Source organism: Equus asinus, chromosome 14 (genome assembly GCF_041296235.1).
Source record: "Equus asinus isolate D_3611 breed Donkey chromosome 14, EquAss-T2T_v2, whole genome shotgun sequence".
NCBI classification, from domain to species: Eukaryota; Metazoa; Chordata; class Mammalia; order Perissodactyla; family Equidae; genus Equus; species Equus asinus.
This window is the reverse complement of record NC_091803.1, coordinates 516,250-532,395: the sequence shown is the minus strand read 5'-3', so window position 1 is coordinate 532,395 and position 16,146 is coordinate 516,250. Positions and strand designations below refer to the sequence as shown.

Genomic DNA, 16,146 nt, shown 5'->3' with positions numbered 1-16,146 from the left:
TGGAGCGCCACAGCCACACTCTTCCACCCAGCTTCTAAAACAAGGCAGGAAATCGGAAAGCCCTTCATTGGGAGTCCAAGAAGCCCAATAAAAGGTCCGAAAACTAACGACACTGAGGGTCCCTCAAGGAAACCGAGCCCATCATACCAGCCAACGGGAACAAGACTAACACAGGCGCACAGCACATCTAAAGGACCATGCGGGCCCCACTCAGACACAGTGTTCCACCAAGACGGCACGACGCTTCAGGACACACGGACCAAGGCACACAAAAAGAGGCCAGCAGAAGGAGACAGAGACCTCCCACGTGTATGAAATGAGAACAAGTTGCCAAATTTTAGAGAAAAAAAACAACCAAGACAGCTCTGGGAAATACGAAGGTCAAAATAAAAACCTAAACAGATGAGTGAGAAGAAAAGAAGGATGAAATCTCCTAGAAAGTGGAACAAAAAGACAAACATGGAAAAGGATAAAAGGAGAAGACGGGTCCAAGAGGTTCCCCACCCAAATAACAGTATTTCCAAAGCACACAGAAAAGAAAATAAAGAGGAGAAAACTGTCAAAGAAAATCAATGGAAAAAACCCCCAGAACCACCAATCATGAGTTTCCAGACTTGAACCAGGGATAAAAACAGACCAAAACACAAGACGTTCCCGAGCACTGAGGACCAGGGAGCAAAAAGAGACCACACACAATGAGGCCACACTCGGGGTCAGCAGTCAGGGCAGCGCAGCAGCTCTGGGAGCTCGGACACCGGCGACAGGCCTAACCCGGGGTGACACCGACGGCCAGCGAACAGCAGTGACAATGTGCCGATGGGTAGGGCGGGGGACGACCCCTCCCACTTGCCTGGACGGGACAGGCAGGGACAGCGCTGCCCGAGGGCGTGAGGGCCCCATCAATCAGTGTCGGTGAGCACGCAGCAGGTGGGCAGGCGGGCAGATGGACAGGTGGGCATGTGGGCAGACGGACAGGTGAGCAGGGGCACATGTGGTCAGGTGGGCAGATGGAGAGGTGGACAGGGGCACTTGTGGGCAGGTGGACAGATGGGCAGGTGCACATGTGGGAAGATGGACAGGTGGACATGTGGGCAGATGGACAAGTGCACATGTGGGCAGGCAGGCAGATGGACGGGTCGGAAGATGGGTGGGTGGGCAGATGTACAGGTGGGAAAGTGGACAGGTGGGCAAATGGACATGTGGGCAGAGGAGCAGAAAGACGGGAGGGAAGGTGGACAGATAGACAGGAAGGAAGGTGGACAGGCAGGCAGACGGACAGGTGGGAAGGTGCACAGGCGGGTAGGCGGGCAGATGGACATGTGGACAGGTGGACATGAAGGCAAGTGGACAGGCGGGCAGATAGACAAGAAGGAATGTGGACAGGCGGGCAGGTGGACATGAGGGCAGGCAGGCAGGTGGGCAGATGGACAGGTGGGAAGGTGCGCGCGCAGGCAGGCAGGCAGGTGGACATGAGGGCAGGTGGGCAGATAGACGGGAAGGAAGGTGGACAAGCGGGCAAGTGGACAGGTGGGCAGGCGGGTAGATGGACAGGCGGGAAGGTAGACAGGTAGACTTGTGGGCAGATAGATGGGAAGGAAGATGGACAGGTGGGCAAGACGACAGGTGGGCAGGTGGGTAGATGGACGGGCAGGAGGGTGCACAGGCGGGCAGGTGGACATGAGAGCAGGTGGACATGAGGGCAGGCAGGCAGGTGGACAGGCAGGTAGATGGACGGGCAGGAGGGTGCACAGGTGGGCAGGTGGACATGAGAGCAGGTGGACATGTGAGCAGGAGGACATGAGAACAGGTGGTCAGACAGACGGGAAGGAAGGTGGAGAGGCAGACAGGTGGACATGAGGGCAGGCGAACATGAGGGCAGGTGGGTAGATGGACAGGCGGGTAGGTGGACGGGCGGGAAGGTGGACGGGCAGGAAGGTGCACAGGTGGGCAGGTGGACATGAGGGCAGGCAGGCAGGTGGACAGGTGGGCAGGCAGGTAGATGGACGGGCAGGAGGGTGCACAGGCGGGCAGGTGGACATGAGAACAGGTGGACATGAGGGCAGGCAGATGGACATGTGGGCAGGTGGACATGAGAGCAGGTGGACAGATGGACGGGAAGGAAGGTGAAGAGGCAGACAAGTGGACATGAGGGCAAGTGGACATGAGGGCAGGCGAGTAGACGGACGGGTGGGAAAGTACACAGGTGGGCAGGTGGACATGTGGACATGAGGGCAGGCAGGTAGACAGGCAGGTAGATGGATGGGCGGGATGGTGCACAGGCGGGCAGGTGGACACGTGAACAGGTGGACATGAAGGAAGGCGGACAGCTGGACATGAGGGCAGGCGGACATGAGGGCAGGCAGACATGAGGGCAGGCGGGCAGGTGGACATGTGGGCAGGCGGACATGAGAACAGGTGGTGAGATAGACGGGAAGGAAGGTGGAGAGGCAGACAGGTGGACATGAGGGCAGGCGGACATGACGGCAGGCGGGTAGATGGACGGGCGGGAAGGTACACAGGCGGGCAGGGCCTGGGCACGCCCCTGGCACCTGCCGGGCGGGGAGACGCGGGCGCCGCGCGGGTCCGGAGCAGCGCCCCCCGCGCGGGCTGAAGGGCGGGCCCTGCACGGGGGCGTCCGGAGGGGCCGCGCGGGGCCCTCGGGGTCTGGAGGTCGGGGGGCGGGCACCGAGGAGGCCCACCGTTGGGAGCCGCGCCCGGCAGGGCTGGGGCCGGCGGGCCTCGGCCGAGCGCGGGGCCGGGAGCGGGGCCGAGACCGCGGGGCGGGGTCGGCCGTTGGCGCCCAGGCGGGGCCCGCGTCCCGTCCCGTCCCGTCCCCGCGCCCGTCCCGTCCCCGCGAGGCCCGCCCGGCGCCCCCGCCCCGCCGCCGGCCGCACTCAGAGCCGCCCCGGCCTCGCCGCCGGGCCGGACCTCACCTGCCTCACGCCGCCGCCGCCGCCGCCCGAGGCCTGCTCCGCGCCGCCCCGACGCGGCCCCAGGAGGAGACCGTGTGAGCGCCGGCCAATCGCGCGCTACGCCCGGGGCGGGGGCGGGAGCAGCGCGGACGTCCACCAATCCCGAGCGCGCCACCTGAAGCTCCTCGGCCAATGCGGAGGCGGCCTGCCCAGGGGCCCGGCCAATCGTGAGCGGGGAGCGAGTCGCGGGGCGGGGGAAGTGGGCGGGGCTCCGAGGCGGCGCGCGGCGGGGAGGGGAAGGGATGAGGGCGGCGGGAGTGCGGGGCGCGCGGGCACGGGGCGGGGTCAAGGAGAGGACTACGGTCTCTGGGAGGGGTCGCATCTCCCGGAGGGGGTCGCGTCTAGGGGAGGACCCGCGTCTCGCGGAGGGGCGCGCATCTCAGGGAGGGCTCCCGTGTCTTGGGAGGACCCCCAGCTCGGGGAGGGGGTTCATCTCAGGGAGGGCTCCGGTGTCTGGAGGACCCCCAGCTCGGGGAGGGGGGGCATCTCAGGGAGGGCTCCGGTGTCTGGAGGACCCCCAGCTCTGGGAGGGGGGGCATCTCAGGGAGGGCTCCCGTGCCGTGGGAGGACCCCCAGCTCGGGGAGGGGGCTCATCTCAGGGAGGACTCCCGTGTCTGGAGGACCCCCAGCTCGGGGAGGGGGCGCATCTCAGGGAGGGCTCCCGTGTCCTGGGAGGACCCCCAACTCGGGGAGGGACGCGCATCGCAGGGAGGGCTCCGGTGTCTGGAAGACCCCCAGCTCGGGGAGGGGCGCGCATCTCAGGGAGGGCTCCCATGTCCCAGAGGACTTCCATCTCGGGAGGTAGCAGCCAGACCACCCCACGTCCAGTCTGGAGGTCATTGCAGCCCCGTCCCTGGGCCTGGCTTTCAGGAGAGCCCTCGGTTCCCGCGGAGCCCATCTCGCGGCCCTGCTCTGGGCATCTCTCCCCCGAGCCCGCCCCAATGCCTCTGAGGTCTGGAGAGCCCCTTGTGTCCCCCCAGGTCTAGGCAGCCCGCCCTCCTGGCCCCACGGAGGCCTGGTGCTTGCAGACATGGGCACCAGGCTCCTCCTGTGCAACTTCGCCCCTCCTGTGCTGCCCCCAACCCAGAAGCTCTGCCCCACCTTCTCTGCTCCTGGGTTCTGGCTGGTTGACACCTAGACCCCTCGGTTCTCCCTGGAACAGCTCGGCACTTGTGGAGGGTTCGGCCCTTTACTGTCTCTTTCCAATTTCCTAACTCTCCTTCCAGGTAGATAAGGAAGCTGTTATCGGCCTCACTTTACAGAAGAGGAAATGAGGCTCCAAGGGGCTGGAGGGCTGGGTGAGGTCAGGGAAGAGGCAAAAGATTCCAGTCGAGCCATATCTCAAAACCAAGTCCACTGTTCCTTCCAGCCTGCCACGGGTGCTGCCCGCTCCAGGGACGACTTCCACCCCTGCAAAGAAAAAAAAAAAAAAAAGTGGCAGGGGTCATTTTAATGAAAACGTATTTGTTAACAGTAATGGCAGCGGATCAACGCCGTTTTGGCTCAGTGTCTATGTGGGGCTCAGAGCCATCCTTTCCACTTCTCTTAGGTGATAAGCTCACAGCACAAGGGTCGTGTCTTTCGGTGAGATTAGAGAAAGTCTCGTCCTTGGTATAGATTCTACAGATGCTTTTGCATAAGGAGGAGCAGGTGTTTCAACTGAAACAGTGGCAAAACAGGCAGGAGAGAAGGTTTTTTTTTTTCAGTGTTGCCCCTGGGGGTGGAGGCAGATTGAGGCAAAGATCTGGGTGAGGGGCTGGCCCGGTGGCACAACAGTCAAGTTCGCATGTTCTGCCTCTCCGCGGCCAGCGGTTCACAGGTGCGGACATGGCACCGCTTGGCACGCCATGCTGCGGTAGGCGTCCCACATATAAAGTAGAGGAAGATGGGCATGGATGTGAGCTCAGGGCCAGTCTTCCTCAGCAAAAAGAGAAGGATTGGCAGTAGTTAGCTCAGGGCTAATCTTCCTCAAAAAAAAAAAAAAAAAAATCTGGGTGAATGAATTCTAGACCTGCATTGTCCACAGTAGCTACCAGCCACTGTGACTATGAGCCCTGGAAATACAGCCAGCCCGAACTGAGATGTGCTGTGTGTGTCTAAAACACACACAGAATGCCGAAGACTAAGTGTGAAAAAGAAAGAAGGTAAAATATCTCCTTAATATTTTAAAGTATTGCTTACGTATTAAATTACAATGTTTGGATGTATTGATTAAATAAAATACGTTATCAAGGTTCATGTTTCTCTTTGCTTTTTTAACGCGGCTGCTAGAAAATGTTAAGATTTCACGGGCGCCTCCCGTGATATTTCACGTGGACAGCTGCGTAGATGTTCATGGAGTCTTCTGGACCAGGACCCCACGGCGAAGACAGATCACAGAATCAATCTTCTTCCTCCTAATAATTACGACATGACCAAGGACACCTGAAAAAAAAAAATAGTTTACCAGCAACAACAAACAAGGAAGGATGCAGACCCACAGGCCATAAGGCCCAAGGAGGAGACAAGCTTCTGCTGGGGCTCAGGGGCCCCCCGGGAGGTGCCAGATAATGAAAGGAAGTTGGCAAAATCCTAAGGGTCCTTACGAATGACCCCCACCCGCCAGTTTTCAGAGGAACAGCTGAGGGTGAGTGGGTTCGGAAAAGCCTTTGAGACAGAAGCTCTGACTGCTCACCTTGGGACTGTGATGGAGCCAAGGCAAGGCCAAGGCCACCCCCACACCCCACAGCGCCCGCCCTCTCCCTATTGACTCAAGACCGTATCTACTCCCACCCCTAGCTAGGAATTCCACCTCTCAGCCTCCAAAAGCTGAGCAGAGCCCCCGAGGGCGCACCATTTGGGCCTCTAGGCAGAGGAGGGGGGAGTCAAGGAGGAAGGGGGAAAACATCCTGGCAGAAAACAGACGGATGCTGAGAACTCACCTGCAAAGGAGAAAAGGAGGCAGACAGGATGGTGTGGAGGAGCCAGAAGCATGAAACTGTGCCCCACCAGCCCGCACACTTGGTGAGGGAAGAAACCCACGACCCATCTGTCTCTTCCTCCCGCGGCAGTGACATCGTCCGGAAGACACCAGACCAGGGACTGCTCGCTGCGTTCCTCCCTCCTGGACCTGCGTCCACCTGGACCGGCTTCCGTCTAGTTTGTGCGGACATTTCTCTTAGGTGTAGTTCTTTGGTTTCATTATCTGTGCCTCTCTTTTCTCTCAAGAATAGTTTAGATATATGAGTTTTGATTTTTCTTTTTATTTTTTTTTTGAGAGCATTCGCTTTGATGGTCTTTAAATTGCTGTTAAAACCTTAAATTCAATCTATCGTTTGTACTATCAAATCTATTTGGGGGAAAAGATTTTGACCGATGGTTGTGCCAGCTCTGTACCCAGAGCCCACTGCCCTGGGGTCCTCACTTGAGAAGATGGACATCCACGTGCTAGGACCTCGGGCCCCCCGTGCTGGCCTCCACCCTCTCACGCTGGAAGGCTGGCACAGCCCACGAGGCCTGTGTCCGAGGAGCCCGTCACTGGAGGGACAAGGAGAGGCAGGCAGGTGGATCTGGGGCTCCGTGCCTGGGAGCCTCCCCTCCAAGCCTGGGTCTCTGTTCCTCTGCCTGGGGGGCTAATAGCCTGGCGGGACGCTGGGTGACACATAGCACTTCCACAGCATCTGTCCCCTAGGTCCCCCATCTTCCCGCTGACCAGTATGGAGCAGTATGGAGTATTGGTTGGAACCAATTGGTTGGAACACTTGGGAAACTGAGGCAGAGGCTGCCTCAGCAGTTCGGCTGGTGTGGAGCCGGCGGGCAGCCAGTCCGCAGCCAGGTGCAGCAGTTCCGTCGCCTGCCCGCGTCTCAGGGCCGCGGACGCCTGTCGGCTCAGCTCCCGGGAGAGAGGAGTAGTTTTCCTCCGTGCTCTCACACCTCCCGCTTGGCAGCAGGTTGTGTCTTTCTGTTGTAAACAGAACCTGACTCCCCAGAGAGGAGTAAGAATGACCGGCTGAAACCCGAGAGCCAGCGGCTGTGAGCCTGTGGGGAGGGCACCCCAGCGGGCAGGCAGGAGGCAGGTGAAGGAGAAGTACCCAGAACAGCACCTCCGAGGCCCAGGAAACCCCTTTCTCTTAAGGAGACGAGTCGACTTCCTCATGTGCTGCTTGCTTCTGGTTCCTCCTTTGTGGGGGGAGGGGGGGAGCACCCACAGCGGCAATGCGGTTGGACCCTGCGGCTCCCAGGTCCTGGTGCGGTTTCACGGCTCGTGACTGCAGGAAGTCCTCAAAGGAACATGACGGAGAGCTGGGGCAGTCCCTGCTCCGGCCAGCCTTTCCAAAATCCGGAATCCAAAGACCCATACAGGGATGTGCTCACCGTTGACGAGGGGTCTGTCTCTGGTTCACTTCCCCGCCCCCCATCCCTGGAAACAACAGTCAGGCTGTGGGAGCTTTGTGAGGATTGGGGCTTCCAGATGGCCCACGTTAAGTGGTGGGACCCAAACAGGCTCTAGGGGAGGGTCCTTCCTTGTCCCAGGAGCTTCTGGTGGCTTCTGGCGTTCCCTGGCTGGGGGCTGCCTCACCCATCTCTGCCTCTGTCTTCACCTGGTCCTCCCCTTGTGTCTCCACGTGTCTCCCTCCTGTAAGGCCACTTGTCATTGGATTTAGGGCCCACCCTAATCCAGGATGACCTCACCTCGGGATCCTTACCTTAATTAGATCTGCAAAGACCCTTATTCCAAACGAGGTCACATTCGAGCTTACAGGCAGACACGTATTAGGCATTACTATTCACCCCACTACAGTTGTTCAGCAAACCTGCTGAGGGACATCCTGCCCCCTAATCCTTCACCAAGCAAAATAGTTTGCATCCTAAAGACCAAAAAACCATCCCAAATCTCCTACCTGTGCACCCATTTCTCTCCTTGAGAGAATTGTCTGTGCTCTCCCCCTCTCTCTCTCGTCGCCTCTCATTCTCTCTTGAACCCCTCCTCACCACGCCACCGAAGCCACTCTTGCCAAGGACACCAGCGACCTCCGGGTCACTAAAGCCAGTGGTCGGTTCGGGCCTCATTGTGACCCGTCAGCGTTTCACCCGGTGACCACGCGCTCTGCCTCGACGCCCCTCCTCTCTCAGCTCTGGGCCCCTCTCTGGATCTGTGCCCGTCCTGAGGCTCCTCCCCAGCCTCCTTGGCTGGTTCTTCCTCATGCCTCTGACCTTTAGACATTGAAGAGTTCGGGGCTCATCTTTATGTCTTATTTCTGTCTACACGCTTTCAACACCCGTCGTAAGCCGATGACGCCCAAACTCCATCTCTAGATGGGAACCATCCCTGCTGCCCACTCCCCACCTCCTCTTGGGTGCCTCAGAGGCAGCTCCAATTTAACATCTCAGAATGGAATTCCCAAACTCACCCCAGCTGCTCCTTGAGCCTCCCTCAGGCCAAAGGCAACCTGCTCCTTCCAGTTCCTTGAGCCAGAAGCCTGGAGGTACGCCTGACTCCTCCCTCTGTCTCCATCAGAGATGCTGTGGCTCCATCGTTACAGCAGATCCAGAATCGGAGCATGGCCATGCCCTCCGCGCCGGGACCCTGACCCACGCCCACCAGTCTTTGCTCGGATGACCTGATCTCCTTGCTCCCACCTTTGGCCCCCAGACCCTTCTCGGTCATGTGACTTCTCCATCCGCAACCTCCAGTGGCTTCTGGGTCACTTGGAGGAGAAGCCCAAGTCCCTGCCGTGACCTTGAGTGATCCTCACCCCCTTCTAAATTTGTTTTCTCTTTTTTTTTTTTTTGAGGAAGATTAGCGCTGAGCTAACTGCTGCCAATCCTCCTCTTTTTGCTGAGGAAGACTGGCCCTGAGCTCACATCCATGCCCATCTTCCTCTACTTTATATGTGGGACACCCGCCACAACATGGCGTGCCAAGCAGTGCCATGTCCGCACCCGGGGTCTGAACCAGCGAACCCTGGGGCCGCCAAAGCGGAACGTGCGAACTTAACCACTGCGCCACCGGGCCAGCCCCCTGTTGTCTTTTAATTGGGGTGAAATTCACATAACATAAAATTAAGCTTTTTGTGAGAAAGTAAGATGGAGCAGCCAATGTGGAAAACAGTTTGAAGGTTCTTCAAAAAATTAAGCATAGGGGCCGGCCCCGTGGCTGAGTGGTTAAGTCCGTGCACTCCAGTTTAGCGGCTCAGGGTTTCACCGGTTCAGATCCTGGGTGTGGACATGGCACCGCTCATCAGGCCATGCTAAGGTGGCGTGCCATATAGCACAACCAGAGGCCCTCATAACTAGAATATACATCTATGTACCAGGGGGCTTTGGAGAGAAGAAAAAGGAAAAAAAAAAAAAGAAGATTGGCAACAGATGTTAGCGCAGATGCCAATGTTTTAAAAAAAACATTAAACACAGAATCACCATGTGACTCAGCAATTCCTCTGGGGTTATAGACCCGAGAGAACTGAAAGCAGGACCTCCAGGAGACACTTGCACACCCATGTCCACAGCAGCATGGTTCACAATAGCCAACGGGTGGAAGCAACCCAAGTGTCCATATCACGGATGACGGATGAAGGAAATGTGGTCCATGCATACAATGCGATAGTACTCAGCCTTAAAAAGGAAGGAGACTCTGACACCTGCTATGACGTGGATGAACCTGGAGGACGTTGTGCTGAGCAAAACAACTCAGACACCAAAAAGACAAATACTGTGGGATTCCACTCATATGAGGGCCCTGGAGTCGTCAAATGCACAGAGACAGAAAGCAGGACAGTGGGCGCCAGGCCCTGGGGAGCGGGAGGAGGAGTCAGGGTTTAATGGGACAGAGTTTCAGTTTGGGAAGATGAACAAGTCCTGGAGAGGGGTGGTGAATGTGCTTAATGCCCCTGAACGGCACACTGAAAATGGTTAAGATGGCGCGTTCTATGTCATGTGTATTTTACCAGAATATTCTGGGCCCTCTGAGCAGCCCCCCAGGTTTCTCCTGAAGATGAAATCCTCTCACTGGTTGTAAGATCCACCTGCCAGAGGGCTTTCACCTGTTCAGAAGGAAAAGGGCAGCTTGAAGACAGTGACCCGGGAGCTAGACGGGCGAGAACGAAGGCTGCTCCTCCGTTTGGGGGGAGCGTCCTCCAGGGGCCTGGGCCAAGGACACCAACAAGGAGGGACCATGAGGTGGTCCTGGCCAGCCAGGGAGAAGCCTGGAGGAGAAGAAAATGGAAGCAAATGGGGTCCAGGAAAGCTGAGTTTCTGGGCAAAGCTGCTGGGAGCTAGACTTGAGTAGAGATTTAAGGGGGTGCCTCCAGTCAGGGGCTCAGGGTGCTAATGAGAGAAGTGGATGTAACAGCCATGTTTACGTTTTTATTAGCTTTCCATTCACATTTCCATTTCACAAGCAAGACGGATGTGTTGTATAAAAAAAACATGAAAAAATAAACAGTGTAAAGGGGAAGAAAACCTTAACGCCACTTTGAAACATCACTACAGTGACCCACAAACCACAATTTTTTTTATACAAACAGTTCCCATTTCAGAGCGTTATCTGACGTGCTTCTTTTTTTTAGACAAAATGGCATTACAGCACACATTTTCTTTTGTGACCTGCCTCTCTCGTCGTCTAAATGGATTTTCCTCCTCGTGTTTCGTTCTGGCCCGAGATGCCCCGGGCGGGAATGGGTACCCGCAGCCACGTCCAGGCCGTCTGCGCTGTGAACTGTGCTCGAGAAACATTGCTGAACGCCCGCCTTGGCTCTCTTGTCCTCGTATTTCCTGAAAGTATATTCCTGGAAATGGGGTCGCTGGGCCAAAGGGAAGTGATATTTTTGGGGCTTCTGTCTTCCAGAAAGGCTGTGAGCCGAGGAAACCACCGCCCTCCGGAAAACAGGGAGCCGGGCAGAGTTGCTCAGCTGTCGGGGGCCTCCCCACTCTGCAAGCTCTTGACGGCGGGGACGTTTGGTGCCGTGAAATTAAACCACTTTTGCGTTTAACTTCAAGGATCGTCTGTAAGGCTACTGATGGTCGCTGGCAGAACGGCTCCCATGTGAGCCCAGTGTCTCAGGAGGTGTGCAGCCTGCAAGTAACTGCTGTGAGCTGAAGACGACAGGACAGAGGCCACACAGACGATTCGCGGGCACCAAACGGGGTCCCAGACCCGCACAAGGCCCCAGCAGTGCAAACCGGGGAGCAGTGGGCGGCGTAGGGTGCACATGAGCCGGGAGCCCGGGGGTGCAGCAGCCTTGGACCTAAGTGTTCACTTTGTAGACGTGATGATGGATTCGCAGTTGTGCGAGAGCCAAAAGCACCAGGACTCTATGCTCAGTTTCACGTTTGTACGTATTTAACGAACTTCATAGTTAAAACAGTTTAAACGCCCAGACGGGGGTCCATGCAGGTGATTTTCACTCGAGGGGGCCCGGAGGCAGCTGTAATGTGAGGAAACTGGGCGGGGTCTCTGGCGGGGCCTCTTGGGAGGGCCACCTCAGAGCCCCCGCGAGGCCTGCTTCTCTGGGTGTGCAAGCTGGTGGCCTCCAACCCCACCGTCCCCGGCCACTTTGCGGCTGGGCTTGTAGCAGCACCGTTCAGCCCAGCGACTTTCATTGGAACAGAAGGTGGGGCCCTGGCTCTGGCCACCTGCCCTCCCAAGTTGGCTCCCAGCAACAGTAGCCTCTGGGCTTGGGCAGTGGCGTGGTGTTGGCCCCTCCTTCCCAGAGGGGCAACCCAGACACCCCACCTCCAGACCCCTGCCCTCTGTGCTGGGGCTGCAGGTGCACCTGAGCTCCCAGGACGGGTGTAGGGGACCGACGCTGAGAGCACCAGCGGGGGACACAGCCGGGTCAGACCTCCCTGGGAACACAGTGACACGATGTGACGTCATCCCCCACGTGTGCTGTCACTCTAACACGAAAATGAAAGGAGGTGTTTCTTTGAAATCACGTGTTACTCTGTTAGTTACTTTTCTGTATTTAAACAAAACAACTGCAGGACTAGTTAACAGCTCAATGAGTCGTAACGAATAGTAGGAATCACTGGGAAAAGAGTAAAGACATTTGTCTAATGTTCTTTTTTTTTTTTTTTTTTTTGGAGGAAGATTAGCCCTGAGCTAACATCTGCCACCAATTCTCCTGTTTTTGCTGAGGGAGACTGGCCCTGAGCTAACATCCATGCCCATCTTCCTCTACTTTATATGTGGGACGCCTACCACAGCATGGTGTGACAAGCGGTCCCATGTCTGCACCCGGGATCCGAACTGGCAAACCCTGGGCTGCTGAAGCGGAACTGTGCCACTGGGCCAGCCCCTAACGTTTTGTCTTTTGATACAGCAAATTATCTCACCTTTTTAAAACTTCTTTTGTGGATATTTAAATTTTGGAGGCTACATTGTGTGTATTCTGAAGACACATAAATGTAAACCTTCCCGTTTAATTGAAGGTTTTGTTGAGATAACTGCAGATTCCCGCGCAGTTGTAAGAAACCATGCGCCATTTCCCCGGCGGTGACATTCTGCAAAGCTGTCGCAGGCAAGTGCAACCGGGATGCTGACCTTGATGCACAGGCTTGACGTCACACAGGCTCCCTGAGTCTAAAATGTTCATTTTTAAACACTCTGAAGCAAATTGCAAGTCCCCAAAAGTTAAATCTCTTTCTCAGGGAAGTGGTTTTAAAGCACAGAGGTAATTGCAACTTGAAATCAAAGCTGGATCTCAAATACAAGAGAGTTTTAGTAAAGGAACGAGGCAGTCACGTTAAACTTTGCTGTCCTTTTCTATTGATCGTCTTTCGAGTCTGAGGCAGTCCTGCTGTCATCAAGCGAGTTCGTTTTTTTCCCTGTACGAGTTATTGTCACAAGTTGCCCAGAGCATCAAACAACTCAGGGGCAGTCAATTCATCTACTTGCGGCCTCTTCAAAGATCATCCAGCAGTTTTAGAAAAATGGCATATAAATTTCTATTTTCTATAATTGCTTTCTCCACTCCTATCCTTGATGTCTTTCCAAATTAGAAAAAGGACAGTCCTCTGGTCCCATACTTTGAAAAATACGGGTTTACAACAGGCCAACAGTGTAACATCTTTTCTACGACGGCAACAATGACAGATTATCTCCTAGGAACTGTGGAAAGGAGGCTTTCTCCTTCCGTTTCCATAAAGCCAAAAACCTCCTTGTTTCTGCACGTTTTGAGGAAACTAAAAAGCGACCCAAACTTCCCTTGTGAAAACCCCAGCGCGCAGGAAAGCAAAGCTCACCTTTATCAGCAGAGTTGTGTACGAGGTGTGAAGGACAGTTAGCAGGTAAGGTCTTCCTATTTTCTTGGTAATAAGATAATCGACTGAAGGGAATTTGTCAGAATTTACTTTTGCACTGACACCAAATCTGCAAACAGATGAGCAAAGTCTGGTTTATATTTGAACAAGACATCCACAATCTTCTGTTTCAGGTTTTCTGCGGTTTCCTTAAATCTTCGGAGAAACCACGAAGACGATTTGAAACTCCTTTTTTCAGATCAAAGTCTCTGAGGGCTGGACGAGCCCTGCTCCGTGGCTGGGCGTGAGCATCACTCGATAGAAAGCATGGTCGCCGCTCACACCGGAACGAATGGGTTCTGCGCTGTTGGGGTAGACAACGCCTCTTATCAAAATTCCCTCTGTTGTTCACGCGCACCCCTTATCAAAATGTTAGTTCCTCTTTAGTTAGTTATTGTCACTTTACTGGGGGGCACTTTAATGGGGGACACACGCGTGTTCATTAGCGTGGTGTGCCCGAGCTTGTTCAGTATTCGTGACTGGATATCGGTGGCTTTTGGTGAGACAAAAAAGTGGGAACGGTGTAGCAGAACATTCCTGTCACACTGGGGACTTGAGTTCAGTCCCCCCACGTGGCTTCCTCCCTTGCCCCTCACACTCAAGCCCGCTGTCTTCCTCAAGTTGCGCAGGACGCTCTGCTCTGGTTACTTATCTCCCTCAGCCAGCTGTGTGTGTCCCTCCCTCTGTCATAAAGCTAACAGTCGTTTATCTTTTTTCTTTGGTGACATGTGGGTCACGCTGGCATTGGTATTGTCATTGTTCTAGTTCTCATGATCTGAACTCTTAGAAAACGTGGCCACAATATTCCCCACGTGAAAAATTAAACCAGTACCATCCCGATGCAAAGCACCGCAAGTGAGCCCACAGGCAGAGTCACGACGGACCACTGACGCTCACGATGGACCGGTGACGCTCACGATGGACTGATGATGCTCACGATGGACCGCTGATGCTCACGATGGACCGCTGACGCTCACGATGGACTGATGATGCTCATGACGGACCGCTGATGCTCATGACGGACCACTGATGCTCACGATGGACCACTGATGCTCACGATGGACCGCTGACGCTCACGATGGACTGATGATGCTCATGACGGACCGCTGATGCTCATGACGGACCACTGATGCTCACGATGGACTGATGATGCTCATGACGGACCGCTGATGCTCATGACGGACCACTGATGCTCACGATGGACCGCTGATGCTCATGACGGACCGCTGATGCTCATGATGGACCGCTGATGCTCACGATGGATCGCTGATGCTCACGATGGATCGCTGATGCTCACGATGGACTGATGATGCTCACGATGGACCATTGATGCTCACTTGAGTGGCTCCCGCTCTTGGCGTCTCTCGGAGCCACGGAATAGCGAAGACCCGTTACTGTGAACCACACGTCAGGGCTGCCAGCACCAGCAGAGGGAGATCTCACGGCAGTAACTATGGAGGGCAGATAATCTGGGCAGCAACCATTGGACACTAAAAACTGCTGCTTTTAGATCCTATTTTTTAGGCATTTTGTATTTTTTCCTCAGCCTTCCACACCCACCACGGAAAACCAGTGCTTTTTGTATCCTCTCGATGGGTTTCCTGGGACACAGGACTTTCAGAGCCAGAAGCCGGCTGATCCCAAGTAAATCAGGGTGGGGACCGTCCTGCCAGTCATCATGGACATGTGCTGTGTGCATGAAACAGACATCGGGCACTGAAGACTCAGTACGAGGAAAGAATGTAAACCATCACAATATATTTTATATTGTTTAGATAGTGAGATTATTTTTTTATGTAGTGGGTGAAATAAAATATATCCTCCAAACAAATTTCAACTTTTTCTTTTTCTTTTTTAAAGCAGTCATTAGAAAAGTCTAGATTCCGTGTGTGTTGGCATTGTATTTCTCTTGGACATGGCGTACTGGACTCCGAGCTCCCCAGAGGCAGGAGTGGGGTCTGTGGGGCCATCAGTGGCTCCCCGGTGCCAGCACAGGGCCTGGCCCGTACCAGGCACTCCATAGATCCTCCATAAATTCCGTAGAATGGATGGACTGTAGATCTGTTAGTTTGGATGGACGCCAACCCCTTTGAAAACATTATGTCAGGAAATAGTAAAAAAAAAATTTTTTGAGGGGCTGGCCCGGTGGTGCAGCGGTTAAGTGCACACGTTCCGCTTTGGCGGCCCAGGGTTCGCCAGTTTGGATCCCGGGTGCAGACACGGCACCACTTGTCAAGCCATGCTGTGGTGGGCATCCCATGTATACAGTAGAGGAAGATGGGCACGGATGTGAGCTCAGGGCCAGTCTTCCTCAGCAAAAAGAGGAGGATTGGCAGCAGTTAGCTCAGGGCTAATCTTCCTCAAAAAAAAAAAAAATTTTTTTTTGATAAAAAGTCTTATGTCAGCTTTTGCCCCAACAAGTGCCAGGCTTGTTCCTCAGTCTCGTCCCTGAGGGAGGAGCTGGGGGGCGGCCAGCACAGCTGCTCCCCTCCCATCAGGACACGCTCTCCTTGCACAGAAATCCGTCAACAATTGTGGAAGACGGTTTGTTTACACTTTTTGTAGCTCTTCATCAGGCTTTCATGTCATGTACAAAAATTTGTTATAGGGCCAGCCCCGGGGGCCTACTGGTTAAGTTCAGCATGCTCCGCTTCGGCGGCCCAGGTTCGCTTCCCGGGCGCAGATCTACACCCCTCGTCTGTCAGTGGCCGTGCTATGGTGGCGGCTCACACTCAAAATGAAGAGGAAGATTGACAGCGAATGTTAGCTCAGGGCAAATCTTCCTCAGAAAAAAAGAAAGAAAGAAATTTGTCATAGAACAAGCAACGTGATCCACAGAGAAAACCTGCATTTTAACCCAAATCTGTGAGACTTGAGGCCGGAGGAGAGGGCT

General features: G+C 55.1%; 1 protein-coding gene across 16 annotated transcripts in view; it reads right to left on the bottom strand.

Moving 5' to 3' along the window:
* Positions 1–3,038, bottom strand: part of SUN1 (Sad1 and UNC84 domain containing 1) — a 55,774-nt gene extending 52,736 nt beyond the window's left edge. For 6 of the 16 annotated variants that reach the window (XM_044746630.2, XM_070484028.1, XM_044746635.2 and 3 more), the window contains exon 1: positions 2,934–3,038. The gene's annotated coding sequence lies outside the window, so the exon portion shown is untranslated. The remainder of the gene's footprint in view (positions 1–2,933) is intronic. The other 10 variants (XM_044746633.2, XM_070484037.1, XM_070484042.1 and 7 more) reach the window with 5 other exon arrangements.
* Between the last annotated feature and the right edge of the window lie 13,108 nt (positions 3,039–16,146).